This window comes from Erinaceus europaeus, chromosome 1 (assembly GCF_950295315.1).
Source record: "Erinaceus europaeus chromosome 1, mEriEur2.1, whole genome shotgun sequence".
In the NCBI taxonomy this organism is placed as follows: Eukaryota; Metazoa; Chordata; class Mammalia; order Eulipotyphla; family Erinaceidae; genus Erinaceus; species Erinaceus europaeus.
Window position 1 is genome coordinate 46143140 of NC_080162.1, and position 13122 is coordinate 46156261.

A 13122-nucleotide genomic window follows, 5' to 3' on the forward strand; every position below is an offset into this window, starting at 1 on the left:
TTAAATGGATTCACTTGGAAATTAAAAATGTTGAAATTGCAGAAAGAATGAAGAACTTTTGCTCCCAATCACGAGAAGGTGGGTCAATGCTTTTTGTCAATAACCACTAGCAAGCTCAGGTGAAACTGACAAGTTCTTTAAAACTAAAGCAGCTATACTACCTAGACGTCAGGTAATAGGGAGGCCCAGGAGAAGAGGATGAACTGACGCTAACCCAATGGACTGCTAACTCTGCTTACCTCCCTGCTTTCTTTTCTCTCTTTCTTCTCTTTTCTCTGTCTGCTGGGGTTTTGCACCTGCCTAATTCCTCTACTCTGATTAACATTTTCTTTTTTTTTTTTTTTTTAATTCAAGACAGAGAGAGAAGGGGCCCAGTGGCATCACACACTACAGAGCACACAAGTGACAAAATGAGCACAGGACCTGCTGCCCATACTCTATTGCCCCAGCCAGGAGGCTTCTGCCCTAGGTCTGCATCCTTGGAAGTCCATCCACAGTGCTCAGGCTCCAGCAGGAGGACCCCCCATGGGAGAGGCTAGGGTCCAGTACAGGCCATCCTGCTCCTCAGCCTCACCCAAATCTCCCTTGGCATTGATGTTCTGACCTAGAGGCTACACAGCTTCCCTGGCCTGCAGGCGTGTGTCTTGGTCCAAATTTACAATCCCTGCCTTTGACTCAACCTTCTCCCAATCACCTGCTCTGAGTTCTTTGGCTCGACTCAGCTCCTTCCATCTCATTCTCCTTTACATATGCCAGTCCCCCAGGCCTGAGCCTTTCTAGAACATTTTATTTGCCTGGGGAGCTCCTGCTCTTTCCTAATTGGCCTCTCAACTGTCACTCCAAGTGTCTATTCTCCTGGTCATAGACTATCACTTCTAAAATGACAACTCAAGCGTGGTGCTTCTCTGTGATACTCAAAGCCCTCTGGCTCCGATTCAAAGTCCTCACCAAGTCTTAAATCTGGGTGCCACAGGCTTCTCATTATCACTAGGGACTCATCTCTGACTATCCTTCCTGGGACTCTCCTACTGTGATGACACTGGCCCTCTTACTATACCTCAAACTTAACCAACAGTATTTCTGCCTTAGGGCTTTTGCACTTGCTCTTCAGAAACCTACATTGCTTACTTACTCTATCATCTCTTTTCTTTCTCTTAATTATTTTTATTTCCACTAGGGTTATCACTGGAGCTAGGTGCCTGCACAATGAATCCATGTCTCCTGGTGGCCATTTTCCCCTTTTTCATTTATTTTTTATTTTATATTTCTTTTTTTGTATAGAAATTGACAGGGAGAAGGGAGATAGTGAAAGGGAGAGAGAGAGAGAGAGAGAGAGAGAGAGAGAGAGAGAGAGATCTGCATCACTACTTTGCCACTAGTGAAAATTCCTCCTGCATGTGGGGGCTGGGTGCTTGAACTGGAGTCTTTGCACATGATAAAATGTTGGGTATGGTGTATGTATACTCCTAGTAATTTGTAGTCATATAAAAAAGTGTTGGGTATGTCATTACCTGACCACTGTCCCTTCCTTGCTTTCTCCCTCCCTTTCTTTCTTACTTATTTTTGGCACTATGGACTTGCCAGAAATGATTCCAGTACTTCCAACAGATTTTTTTTTTAAATCTCAAAAAGAAACAGAGCCAGAGAGAAGGGAAAGATACCATAGCACTGTTCACTATTTATAAAATTACCTCTGGTACCATGCATGGTGCTACTATAGGGTGCCAGGAACTCAAAACCAGGCCACAACATAAAGTGTGCAGTCTACAGGGTGAACTATCTCCCAACTCTGTCACCTTATTTAAGGTGAGCTTAGGGGCCATGCAGTGGTGCGCCCTTTTAAGCATACATAGTACTATGTGCAAGGACCTAGGTTTGATCTCAGATCTCCACCTGCAGTGAGGATGCTTCACACAGTGAAGTGTATCTGTGGGTACCTATCTTTCTCTCTCCCTCTCTACCTTCCCTTCTCCTCTCAGTTTGTCTCTGTTCTATAAAATAAAATAAAATAAAATAAGATAAAATAAGAGACTTTCGGAGGTGGGGCTACAGAGTAGCAGCAGCTGCTTTTCTCTCCTCCCTTCCCCTCCCCTGCCCTCCCCTCCCCTCCCCTGCCCTCCCCTCCCTTGCCCTCCCCTCCCCTTCCCTCTCCTTCCTTCCCCTCCCCTCCCCTCTCCTCTTCCGGTCAACTAGGAGTATCTAAGGAGACCACCTGGACCGCAACAAGACAGGACTAGAACTACTTTGGAAACCCACCAAATCACCAGAGCATCCAGAGATCACAACTATGCCCAGATCTCCAGCTCTACCCAGTTGAGAAACTTCTCTAAAGAACAAGGAATATCAAAGATCACCTGAGACTGCAACAGGACAAGACTGGGACTACTTTGGGAACCCACCAAGTTATCCAGTGAGTGAAAACACATGTGACTCGTGGACAGAGAGGAGCCTAAGGAGAGATTCCTGGGGCTAAAGCACATATCTATTCCTGAGTGGCTGGTAACAGTCTGGCAGTTTGCCAGTTGAGGAGCCATCTCTAGTCTGTTTTACCAACAAAAGACTGCTGAAGGGAGGAGAGGACTCCCCTAACACTCACCAAATGCAACTGTGACAGCTCAGAGGCTGCAGTAGCAGGGAGGAGGCCCTCTGCTGACATTGGGGGGATAGAGAATTGACCAGGAAACTCACGAAAATATCTACACCCCCGTGGCCTAGTGGTGGGGTTCTGTAGTGGGAGCCTTTCCACATTGTTCTCCTGATGAGAATATGGTGAATAATTGCCTCAGAACCTACTGAGTATAAACAGGACTTGTTTAGAAACTCACAGAACCCAGCAGTACTGGCCAGCTTGGTTCTGGCTGCCAGTAGAGAGGCTTCATTGAGCTCAGAGCTTTGGATCCTTGAGGAATGAGAGTCTCTTTGCATAACCACTGTGCTATCTCTCCCTCACCCTGTTTTATCTCTTGGTCAGGAGTGAGTGATTACACTAAAAAACCTACTTATAGGTAAAAAGCCCTTAGGCTACCATAGCCTACAGGGCAGAAAATGAACAAAAGAGGCTTTAACAGCCATTGTGCTTCAACTCAGGGATTGATATAACATGAAACAACTGTTAATTTCTGCAACTGTGAACTCTTGAAGTACCTTACTTAGAACAAGTCAAGGGGAGTCAGGCGGTAGCGCGGCAAGTTAAGTGCAGGTGGCACAAAACACAAGGACCAGCATAAGAATCCCGGTTAGAGCCCCCTGGCTCCCCACCTGCAGGGGCATCACCTCACAGGCAGTGAAGCAGGTCTGCAGGTGTCTATCTCTCCCTCTCTCTGTCTTCCTCTCCTTTCTCCATTTCTCTCTGTCCTATCCAACAACAACATCAATAATAACTACAACAATAAAACAAAAAGGACAACAAAAGGGAATAAATATAAAATTTTTTTTAAAAAAAGAACAAGTCAAACCAGGCAAAAGTGATCAGTGGACTGAAAACTACTGAGAGAAGGACCTCATAACACATTATTATAATGATTAAACTGGGACCGGGTGGTGGCACACCTGGTTGAGCGCATATGTTACAGTGCTCAAGGATCCGGGTTTGAGCCCCCAGTCCCCATCTGCAGGGAGGGAAGCTTTGCAAGTGGTGAAGCAGTACTGCAGGTGTCTCTCTTTCTCTCTCCCCTACTGTCTCAATTTCTGGCTGTGTCTATCCAATAAATAAAGATAATAAAAAAATAAAAAATAAATAAAATTTTTTTAAAAAGGTTAAAAAGTAAATAAAAATAATGGTTAAACCAGGTTGAAGCACAGAACAATGAGGTCAACATCAATCAGTAATTGGGGAATTAGTCACAGGAATGAGGAAAGAATTTGAAAGAATTGTCATCCGAAATGCAGAAACAACAAATGAGACTCTGGAAGAAAACACTAATTATCTCAAGGTTATTAGAGAGCTGAAATCTGAAATAGCTGAGCTAAGAACACAACTAGCTGAAGTGAAATAAGTCAGAAACAGAAGCATGAATATGGATGATCTCATTCACAGGAAGAAATTGGAAAACAAAATCGGAAGAGAAAACACTAAGCAGAACTTGGACTGGAGTTGGTGTATTGCACCAAATTAAACGATTCTGAGGTGGGTGTCGGTGGGGGAGAGTTCAGATCCTGGAACAAGATGGCAGAGGACCTAGCAGGAGTTGTATTGTGTGGAAAAGTGAGAAATGTTATTCACGTACAAACTATTATATTTACTGTCAACTATAAAACATTAATCTCACGATAAAGAAATTTTAAAATGATAAAAGAATAAAATAAAATAAATAAAAAATGGCTGCCAGGAGTGGTGAATTCATAGTGCTGGCACCAAGTCCCAGAGATAATCCTGGAGGCAAAAGTAAATTAATAAATAATAATTAATAATAATAATAAATTTTTTGCAGATGCCATCTTCTCAGCAAGGTCTTTTCTCACCTAGTTGAGTTTCAAGTCCTTTCTTGGAGACTTGCCACCTCCCCAGCCCCTGAATTCTTTCTTTCACAACCAGTAAGCTATGTCTGTGACTCACTTATTTACTGCCTGTCTCCTCTCTCTGAGGATTAGCTGGATGAGGACAAGGATGTAAGCTATCTTGCTTACAGCTGTGTCTCCAGCTCCAGGAGGTCATACCTTGCCCATGGAAGCCATTCTGAGCTTCATAGATCAGTTTGTGTCACTTCCCTGACTCTGCTCTGCCCACTCCCCAACTAGATCAAGTTCACATGGGAGTGCCTTCTCCAGGCCCTCATAGTTTGTCACTTACTTCCCAGCAAATGTTGGAATTGGAATTTAACTAGTCACAGAAGTTTTTAGGGGCTATCTAGTTCTCTTCTAGAATAAACTAGCCAAGGGCAGGGCCTGGGTGTATTTTTTTCACTATCACATCCTCTTGTTGGGACCCATCAGTAGTCAAATCATTTGTCAGCTGAATAGATGACTGATGAATGAATGACCTACAAAATTCCCACATGTCCTTAGAATCCAGACTCTGTTCTTGACACAAGTGACACAAGACATGTCCTCTCCATTCCTAGACATCCTGCCCTCTTGCACCACCAAGTGAAGGTTGCTTCACATATAGGCATAACTGCTAACCATACAACAAGGGGAGGGACATGTTACTGACACCCAGAGTTTTCCCCCATCTTTTAAAAACCCTTCAGACTACCCCCCCCCAAAAAAAACAAAAAAACCCACACTATTAAGAACTGGAAGAATCCTCTATCAATAGGGTTGGGACCCTGATGGTATTTTGTTATGGCAGCCCAACCTGACACAGACAGGAAAGTGGTAACATCCAGTTGAATGACAAGAATGACCTACTTCCTAGAGATTTCTAGGAAGATTATTCTGGAAATAGCAAACATAGAGCCTGAGGGGAAGTAGGGGACAAACAGAGAGAGGACTCACTGGGGAGGTTAGGGGAGAGACAAGGGCAGCATGGGAGGAGGAGTAGGACACAGGATGTCAGGCCAGGCATATTTGCCGAGCAGCGTCCCTAACCGCTGCATGATGAATAATTTCACTGCTCAGTTTAAAGCCTCATTTCTGGAATATTTTCCAGGATGCATTTAGGAATGTTTATATCCTGAAATCCACTTATAACACCTTTCACTTTGTATCTATCAACCTGCTATAAGTCAAATGCATCCGGACAAGCCTGCTTCTCTAGATCAGCTGGTGAGTCAGCCAGCAGAAACCCTGGGGCCTCTAGGATCAGGGTCTGCAAATGAGGACAGGAGCAGGGATGTTTGACATCACCTGTTCTAGGGGAGGGAATATGATTTCCAGGGGAGGCAAAAAAGAGTCTGTGAGCTGGAGGAACAGACTGGGTCTGTGCAGTGACCATCCCCATTGGGAGGAGTGAGGGCATTCCAGTTTTCCAGATGCCCATAGAGAACTCCAAACCTGCACAGGCAGGTATGGCATGAGGGCCAGTAGTGAGAGCCAGCAATTCCTGTGTTGAAGTGAGGGCTGTCTGGCCAGCTTTAGAAAAGGTCTTGGAGAGGGAAGGGCATGAGGAAAACATCTAGCTCAAATCCACTTCTCTGCTTTATTTTTAATTTTTTTATTTATAAAAAAGGAAACATTGACTAAACCAATATGATAAGTCACATTATTTGGCAATTGGGTTAACTTTGAAATATCCCTTTGTTAGGATTTGCTGTATCATACACAACATCACCATAATTTATGCCCTTTGACATTATTTGTATATAGCTGTGCCACTGGTTGTTTTGTTCTCCCTGGTCTAAGCTTTTAAGAGAGTCAGCATATCAAAGACTCAGCCTATGTATTAAAAAGACTAAGTCTGTGCTTTAAAAAGTTTGAGACATTCAATTTTCCCCTCTCATATTAATTAAATAGTGATTTATATGACTACAAATTAATAGGAGTGTACATAAACACCATTCCTACCACCAAAAGACTGTGTCCCATCCCATCCCATTCCCCCCCCCTGCTTTATATATTTACAGAAAGCTCACAATTAGGAGCTAGAGATGTAGGGTTCATGTCATGTGCTCAACACAGGTTTAAACCCCTGACATCACCTGTTGGTATGCATGAGACCCCTTCTGTTTCATTTGGTTTAAATCCCCCCTGCTTAACACTATTCTATTTACATAACCACTTCATTCTATTTACATAACCACTGTTAACAAGTTCCATCCTCCCTCCAGGGCATTTGTGGTTCAGTGATAGGATTCTCGCCTAATCTGCCCCCTCTTTGTCACACTCTGATTTTCACCAGTCACTTTTCTCTCCACCCTCTCTATGTCACATCCTGTTTCCACCCTACTTGGCAAGTATATATAAAGACAGCATTGTGAGTTTTACTTTACCTTGAGTTTAGCTTAGCTCGTCTTAGATTGTGCTGCGTCCTGCATGAATAAAGAGATACTGTGTACAACTCAGCCATGAGTTCCTGGTCCTCTGTTATCCGCCTGTGAAGCCAGCCCGGCGAAAACAACATAACCCATCAAAAACAACAATCACCAGAGGAGGCTCCAGTGTTGTGGTCTCCCTGCCTGCCTATCTTTCTATGTATCTGTGTATCTATCTATCTATCTATCTATCTATCTATCTATCTATCTATCTACCTACCTACCTATCTATCTGAATGAAAATAAATATTACCTGGAGACAGTGAAGTCACACATGTGGGAGGTTCCAGCTCTCAGAATAAGATCACATTTAATTTCCTGCTACATAAATCAATACTCCTATAAAGTCACAGAACTTTTGAATTTTATTCCTCATCCCTAGATAACTATTGCCATTGTTTGATATGTTTAAAAAATGCACTGGTCTAATACATCAGACTAATAATTCTAGTTGCCCTCAGGGGTAGAGGAGCAGTGGTGGCAGTGAACAAGAGGGAGAGATACTTACTGAGTACTCTGTTTTACCTAGTTCAGACTTCTAAAATCTTGTTAGTGCTTTGTCAAAAAAAAAATTATGTCAAGATTATAGAACCCCTCCCCCTAAATAAAAACAAAGAAAGCTAATTGTGATTGCAGTGAATTACATAATCAAAAAATCAATGGTCATTAACCAAGTAATTTCTACATCTAGTGTGTGGACTATCAGCCCTCAGTTTGTCAACAAAGAAGGATTATGAATAAATCTTCAACTTACATGTTGCTTGAGTGGTGTAGGTACAATACTTCTGAAGTCATTGTGTGTGTGTGGTAGGATTAAACAAATGAGTAAATATTTTGCTTGTGTTGGAAGACCCAGGTTCTCACTGTGGGAGAAGGGAGATACCAATGTGGTTTGCGACAAAGAAAGGAGATGCCTGTAGTAACAGATAGAATATCGCCACAAGCTCATATTACATTCTGCATAGACATGCACACACAAGTGTATCACCCCGTGTCACTTAATGCCAAACAGTGGGAATGTGTCCCGAACAATGCACCACTAGGCAACAGGTCATTGTACAAATGCCACAAAGTATACTTGTGCACACCTTGATGGTATCACTTGCCACACACCTTCACTATACATAGAGACAACTGCCTTATATGCGGTCCATCCATGCGCAAAGCATGGTAATGTAGTACACGGCTATGCTTTGTCTGGCAAAGGCCAAGAAGCAATGTCATCCTATTACAATGAGAACATCCTGCTTCCCATCTTTGTTTCCAACTACTATTCTCTGCTTAGAGAAACCAAGATTCCTTATAGGAATGGCTGAATGGAAGGTCAAGGCAGGAAAAGTGCACATTGAACCTAAAGTAACTCGTCTGTAAAGAAAATGAGGAAGTGCTCAGACAGTGATGGGCTCATATCAGAAGGACCCAGATGGAAGAGAGAAGTCGTGCATTTCAGTGCTTGTTCCTGGACAAAAGCATCAGGATAGTCTTATTAACATGCCCCTCCCCAGTACTAGTTTGTGGGACCCTATTTATGTCTCAGACCCACTTTCTAAGTCTGCCACAGTGTTCTAGTTTCTTATGCAACTGTCACTTTCTGTTGCGCACAACCAAGGTTTATAGTTCGAGTCCCCTTGCCCCTACTTAGAAATGTTTTCAGTCTTATAAAGAAACTTACTATAAAGATTCTAACAAAGAGAAGGCTCAGTGAGGATTTTATTGACATACTTTGGCAAATACATCGACCTTCATAACCTGTACAGGGAGATTTAGGAAGATTACACTCCTGAAGAGTCTTGAGAAACAAACCTTATTAGAAACCAGTTTTACAGTCTGAGGAGACAGCATAATGGCTCTTAGGCCTGAGACCCCAAGGTCCCAGGTTCAATCTCCAGCACAATTTTAAACCAGAGCTGAGAACCTGGTTTCTCTCTCTGCGTCTTTCTTTCTCTCTGTCTTTCTCTCTATATAAAAAAATAAATAAAATTTGAATAAGAAACCACTCCCACAGCTATCAGAAGTCAACAGTGGTAGCCCCTAAACACACACACATAACTCAAACCACTCAAGTACACTCAGGGGAGAAAATATTCCACTGGTGTTTCAGTGGAGCTCTGCTTTCTATTAGCAAGAAGTCAGTTTAATTTGCCCAAGGGACTCTTTGCACAACATGTGTGCTGCTCTCCAACTGGCTTCATTATAATCAGGGAGTGGGCAAAAAAAACTCAGTTCTCCCAAAATTGCTTGTAAAACAACAGGAGAAGATGGAAGCAATTTCCTGAGGCTGCACACTGAGTACAAACATTACATAGGAGTCTGGGGCCGGAAATGGAAGGAGGGTGGCCTCTTCCGGTCTGCCCTGGATGGGGGAGATGGGTCAGCCACGGGACCTCCACAGACCACTGTTCCTCATCCCAAAGACTGGGGAGGTCAACCTACTCAAACCACTGTAAGAACTGAAGCAGCAATAAAACTCAGGAGCACATCTGGGAAACACTGAGAAACGTGTTTGTTTCCTTGCTGGCTTTCACTGCTCCCCCCCCCCCCACCCAGAAACCAGAAAATACACATCCTGGGAAAGCAAAAGACATATGCAGACTTGTTTAATCCAGTGTGCAGAGAGAGAGAGAACACCTAGTACTAACATTTAAAAAGATCATGTAACAATTTGTTTACACTTGCATATTGGTGGTTTTCTGTCAACGAGTACTGAATGGTTACAAAGTGCCAGTCACTGTACCCTCCAACTCTACCACCAGCCTGTGAAATCATGGAGACAACTCCATGATCCTGACTGTAAATCATTAGTTAGTGATGTGGAGACAGAAACTTTAAAAGTTGACTTGCCCATGGTCACGTAACTAGGAACCCTCATAACCTGGGCTCAAGTCCTTCTCTCTATTCTCCTAGGCCTGCTCTAAAGTAGAGAAGGATAAGACAGCAAAAGAGATGCTATGCTGGTCAAATGGGGCGAACTTTCAGCTGTAAGATGAACAAGGCCTGGAGACCTATTGTATCACATCACGATGGCAGTTAATACTGTATTTTATATGCAAGACTGGGAGACAGCAAATCTTACATTTCCCTACCACACATACACACAATAGAGAAGCCAATGGATGTGTAAAATAGCTTGTCTGTGGTCATAATTTCATAATTACACATACATGCCATGTTATCTATCTTAAATATAAACAATTTTAATTTGTCAATTGTATGCTTTTTAACCAGACAACTGCTCAGATCTGGTTTGTTGTGTTAATTTGTATCTTAATAAAATAGGCTTATCAGGAAGGAAGAGGCCACAAGCCAAGGAATTCAGGCAGCCATTAGCAGCAAATGAAAAGAAAAAGAAATGGATGTTTCCCAAGTACCCCCAGAAGGAACACAACCCATGGCCTATTTCAGATTTCCGATCTCCAGGTCATAAGCTAGTGAAGCTGTGTTGCTTCAAACCATAAGATTTGTGCTAATTTACTGTAGCAATAGTAGATGACCTGCCTACTTGTCCTGCCAGCTCACAGCCGATAGGGAAAGGATTCTGAGAACATGCCTCCCAGAAGTTGGCAGTCACAGCCAGTGATGATACAGACTTGAAACAGTGTCGAAGAAGTTTGTGCATTTCTGCACACAGTCAATAGTTTACATCCTTCTTCTCATGCTTTACAAAGGAAAAGCAGAGTGACTGGGGACGTGGCTCAGTGGGTAGAGTGCAGATCCTCTATATATGAAGCCCCAGCTTTGTTCTTCAGCACCATATATGGCAGAGTAGTAGTCTAGTCAGTCTCTCTCTCTCTCTCTCTCTCTCTCTCTCCCTCTCCCACTCCCTCTCCCTCTCCCTCTCTCTCTCCCGCTCCCTCTGTGTATGTGTATATGTATAGCACTCTCTCGCTCTTATAAAATAAATAAATATATTTTTTAAAAAAGTGAACCCATCAGAGTATTTGGCTTACATGTATGCTTTGCTTCTGTTTGGTCTACAAACTGTTTTCCAATAATAATGTCTTAATGAAAAGAACCATAACAACTAGAAGCTACTGGGTTCTTATTGTAAGTCCAACCATTGTTCTTAGGTTTTCTTCATGCTTTCCCATCTAGTTCAGAAAGCCACCCTGTCTGTTATAGGTTGTCAATACCTAGGATAATAACAATAATTTTTAAGACAATTCTCCAATGTAGCAGGCACCCAGTGAATGAATATGTTGAATGAAGGAAGGAATCATTTGCATGGAGGAGAGGTAAGTCAACTGAGAAATTGGCATTGGTCACACTGGTAAATCATAGCTGGGAGTATGTGTGGAAAGTTCTCTGGGGTGAGGATGGTGTGAGGAAAGGCTTTCCTGGTTAAGGAGAACTTAATTCTGAGAGGAAGATGGAGGCAGGGGCCAGCATTAGAAACCAGTAATGGGGTGGGGTAGCAAAGATGAAAGCAGAAGAGAATGAAAGAAGTGCAAGAGAGAGAGAGAGAGAGAGAGAGAGATCACCTAGTATATAAGCCATTTGCATAGCCCAGGTCCACATGGATAGTGCTATGGCGCCATCTTTCTAGCTAACTGACAAAGTGGCCTATCCAGGAACAGTGAAGTCACTCCAAGTGAGACCCCATCCCTGCAAAACAAACAAAGAAAATGAGCAAGAACTGGAAATTAAGAAAATTAAATAAAGCTGGTGTGGCTGGAGCCTGGAAGTAGAGGGAGTGGCCGAATGGTGTGGTGAATGCAGACCAGGATGCTGGTGGGTTTCCTGCGGCTGCTGCAACAGATGCAGAAGCTTTAAACAACCCTGAAAGCTGCACTCTCCCACTCCCAGAGGTCTGAAGTCAGAAACCAAGGTATCCTCTAAGATTTGGAGGAGGGTCCTTTCTTGCCTCTTTCAGCTTCTAGAGGCTCCCAATAGTCTTGGGCATATTATTAGTCACCTCCTCTCTGCCTCTGACTTCACAGTCCCTCAGTTTCTCTGTGCCCTCTTCTCCTCTTGTAATCCATTGAATTTGGAGTTGAATCCAGAAATACAGTATTCAGAAAGAAAATACCTCCCAGGTACCAAGGGTCCCAACTTAGACAAACCTCTTTAGGGGCTACTAATAATCTACTATCAACATTTCCCCACAGTGTTTCTTAAAAAAAATAATAACCTTTTTTCTTTTAGCACCTAAGGGCCCTGAGAAGTCCCCTCTGTTACTTAATTGAACAAACAAGGAGCCACAGTGAACTTAAGAGTTACAGACTTGAGAAATATGGTTTAATGTGTTACACAAGGTCCTTCCGGTGTCTGAGGGATATATTTAGGATTGCTAGACCAGCAAGAGTGTAATCAGTCAAAGTCCCCCACATCCACATGTCCTCCTCCCCCAGTTTTTGTGGATGTGTCTCAGTTGGTGCAGCTACAGCCAAAATGAGGGTCCAAATTCCGAGCCTCATCAGGATTTACAATGTTGAAGCGGTTATCCTGGAGTCGTAAATTATCCCCTATATGAGTTTGCCCTCAGTCTGTCCTCTGTTTCCTCTCCTTCACCACTTCAATTTCCTTTGTAACTCCTCCTGACTCCAACAACCCCACCATCCCTTGCAGGCAAGCCCCCATCTGGGGGAAGGAGGCTTCCCCAGCAAAGTGGAGGGAAGCATGAATTAGTGGAGAAAGCACCCAGACTATTCTGAATGGTATTCTCAACCACGCCTCTTCTTTTGCCAGCATCTGCTAGATTTAGACTCGCTTTCTCCTAACAGGTCATGCATTATTCATGAGGACTATTTCTTATTCAGCAGCTGAGAATCACTCTTCTATCAAAAACAGCTCTTTAGGGCCCTCTCGGAAATAAAAGCTGCCTCTGAACTAGGAGAGTGTCCTAGCCTGGTTTGGTTCGCTGAAGGGGGGCTGTTGAACAGAGCTCTTGAATGACAAATGTTTGAAATATGAAATTCCCATACACACACACACACGCACACGCACACGCACACGCACACGCACACGCACACGCACACGCACACACACACACACTTGTGCTGGGGAAGGGCAACCTTGACATCGTGGGATTCCTGGAGTTATGGTCATTCTAACCTGGGAGAAAGTGGGGGTGAGTTATGTGTTTGCCAGGCAGGTTGGAATGTATTGAGGTTTCTGTTCTAGGCTGAGTTTTGCCATGTCTGTACTTCCTCTTTCTCTCTTCTTATACTTTTAGTTTTTTTAATTGAGAGGGGAGGGGGACATAGAGAGACAA

General features: G+C 43.3%; 1 long non-coding RNA gene across 2 annotated transcripts in view; it reads right to left on the reverse strand.

Annotated features, from left to right (window-relative positions):
• Positions 1-13122, reverse strand: part of LOC132536755 (uncharacterized) — a 187362-nt gene that overhangs the window by 148234 nt on the left and 26006 nt on the right. The window lies entirely within an intron of this gene.